Source organism: Oryx dammah, unplaced genomic scaffold (assembly GCF_014754425.2).
Source record: "Oryx dammah isolate SB20612 unplaced genomic scaffold, SCBI_Odam_1.1 HiC_scaffold_20, whole genome shotgun sequence".
NCBI classification, from domain to species: domain Eukaryota; kingdom Metazoa; phylum Chordata; class Mammalia; order Artiodactyla; family Bovidae; genus Oryx; species Oryx dammah.
This window is the reverse complement of record NW_024070204.1, coordinates 59,329,239-59,332,379: the sequence shown is the minus strand read 5'-3', so window position 1 is coordinate 59,332,379 and position 3,141 is coordinate 59,329,239. Positions and strand designations below refer to the sequence as shown.

The 3,141-nt window shown below is 35.8% G+C and overlaps 1 non-coding gene across 1 annotated transcript; it reads right to left on the bottom strand.

Moving 5' to 3' along the window:
* Window positions 1-1,415: 1,415 nt before the first annotated feature.
* TRNAS-GGA lies at window positions 1,416-1,488 on the bottom strand. Its single transcript has one exon. It is a non-coding gene; the product is annotated as a tRNA-Ser (tRNA).
* Window positions 1,489-3,141: the final 1,653 nt, after the last annotated feature.

Below are 3,141 nucleotides of genomic sequence, written 5' to 3'. Positions count from 1 at the left end.
CTGACTAAATTTTATCTTCTGGGAAATTCAAATTTCAGTTCAGTTCAGTTCAGTCGCTCAGTCGTGTCCGACTCCTTGCGACCCCATGAATCACAGCACGCCAGGCCTCCCTGTCCATCACCAACTCCCAGAGTTCACTCAGACTCACGTCCATAGAGTCGGTGATGCTATCCAGCCATCTCATCCTCTGTCATCCCCTTCTCCTGCCCCCAATTCCTCCCAGCATCAGAGTCTTTTCCAATGGGTCAACTCTTCACATGAGGTAGCCAAATTTAAACTTATCCTCATGTAAAAACAGGTAGCTTAAAAAATTGCCCTAATATCTTAATGATCTCATAATCACTTTTTAATTTATAATGAATTTTTAGGAACCAAAAGTTCTAGTTTTGCTCTAGTGTTAAAGAACCTTTAGCTGACCTGAAGCATTTTTTAAAATTTCAACTCCATTTTTTTTTCATTAAGCTGCTTTGGCTCAGTGGATCTTCTCAAGTGTTTTCTTAGTTTCTGTTTCATTTATTTCTGCTCTGATCTTTATGATTTCTTTCTTCTACCAGCTGGGTTTTGTTTGTTCTTCTTTCTCTAGTTGCTTTAGGTGTAATGGTAGGTTGTTTGAGAATTTTCTTGTTTGCTGAGGTAAGCCTGTATTGATATAAACTTCCCTCTTAGAACAGCTCTTGCTGTGTCCCATAGGTTTTGGACCATTGTGTTTTTGTCTTCATTTGTCTCTAGGCATTTTTTAAATGTTTTCTTTGAATTCTTCAGTGATTCATTGGTTGTTTAGTAGCAGATTGTTTAGCCTCCACATGTTTCTGTTTTTCCCAGTTTTTCTCCTTGTAGTTGATTTCCACTCTCACAGCATTGTGCTTGGAAAAGATGCTCCATATGATTTCAATTTTCTTAGGTTTACTGAGGCTTGCTTTGTCGCCCATCATGAGACCTATCCTGGAGAATGTTTCACATGCACTTGAAAAGACTGCGTATTCTGCTGCTTTTGGACGGAATGCTTTATAAATATCAATTAGTACATCCCATCTAGTGTGTCATCAGGTCTATATTTCCTTATCAATTTTCTCTCCAGATGTTCTGTCCATTGATGTAACTGAGGTGTTAAAGTCTCCCAGTATTATGGTGTTACTGTCAATTTTTCCTCTTACATCTGTTAACATGTGCCTTATATATTGAGGCACTCTCAGGTTGGATATATATATATTTTTTTAAATTGTCATACTTCTTGGATTGATCCCTTGATCATTATGTAGTGTCCCCCTTTGTCTCTTGTGAAAGTGAAAGTGAAGTCACTCAGTCGTGTCCAACTCTTTGCGACCCCATGGATTGTAGCCCACCAGGCTCCTCCCTCCATGGAATTCTCCAGGCAAGAGTACTGGAGTGGGTTGCCATTTCCTTCTCCAGGGGATCTTCCTGACCCAGGGATCGAACCTGGGCCTCCTGCATTCCAGGCAGACGCTTTAACCTCTGAGCCACCAGGGAAGCCCTGTCTCGTGTACCTATCTTTATTTTAAAGCCTATTTTGTCTGATATGAGTATTCCTATTCTAGGTTTATTTTGATATCCATTTGTATGGAATACCTTTTTTATCCCATCAGTTTGTCTGTATGTGTCCCTAGATCTGAAGTGGGTCTCTTGTAAATAGCGTATACATGGGTCTTATTTTTGTATCCATTCAGCCAGTCTGTGTCTTTTGTTTGGAGCATTTAATCTGTTTACATTTAAGGTAATTATTATATATATGTCCTTATTGCCACTTCAATTGTTTTGGATTTATTTTTGTAGGTCTTTTTCTTCCTTTTCTTTTGTTTCCTTCTCATGTGACTTAATGACTATCTTTTAGTGTGATGTTTAAATTCAATTTTCTTTTATTGTGAATATCAATTATAAATTTGTGGTTATAGTTATCATAAGGTTTTGATATAGCCATCTAAATAAAAGCACAAATGTTTTAAGTTGCATATCACTTAATTTTAAGTGCATTTCAAATATCCTGCACATTTTTACTCCCCTCCTCTCATAATTACTGGTTTAAATATCATATTTGTGTGTGGATGATTCCCTACCTTTAGGAAACATGAACAGACAATTACAAGTAGTGAAATTGAGTTTGTGCTCTGAAACTCCCAACAAACAAAAGAACAAGACCAGATGGCTTCACCAGTGAATTCTACCAAATATTTAATTCCTATCCTTCTGAAACTATTCCAAAAACTGCAGAGGAAGGAAAACATCTGAACTCATTCTATGAGGCCACCACCACCCTGGTACCAAAACGAAAGATATCACAAAAAAGGAAAATTGCAGGCTAATATCACTGCTGAATGTAAATGTAAAACTCCTCAACAAATGTTAGCAAACCAAATTCAACAGCACCTTTAAAAAGATCATACATTGACGATAAGTGAAATATATCTCATGGATGCAAGGATTTTTCAATATTTTCAAATTATTCAAATCAATCAGTGTGATAACAAACTGAAGAATAAAAACCATATAATCATCTCAATAGATGCAGAAAATGCTTTTGATAAAATTTATCATCGATTTATGATTAAAACTCTCTAGAAAGTGGGTATATAGGGAACATAGCACAATATAATAAAGGTCATATATGACAAACCCACAGCTACCATCATACTCAATGCTGAAAAGCTGAAAGTGTTTACTCTAAGATCAGGAATAACACAAGGATGTCCATTTTCACCATTTTTATTCAACCTCATTTTGGAAGTCCTAGACAGAACAATCAGAAGAAAAACAAGTAAAGGAACCCAAATTGGAAAAGAAGTAAAATTGGCACTGTTTGTAGATAACATGAAACTATACACAGAAAATCCTAAAGACACTATCAGAAAACTACTAGAGCTCATCAATGAATTAGATAAAATTGCAGGATATAAAATTAATACACAGAAGTTGTATACATTTCTGTACAATAATAATGTAAAATCAGAAAGAGAAGTTAAGAATAAATCCCATTCACTGTCTCATCAAAAAGAATAAAATATGTAGGAATAACCCTACCCAAGGTGGCAAAAGAACTGAATCCTGAAAACTATAAGATGCTGATGAAAAAATCAAAGATAATATAGCCAGATGGAAAGATATAGCATGTTCTTTCCATCTGGGAAA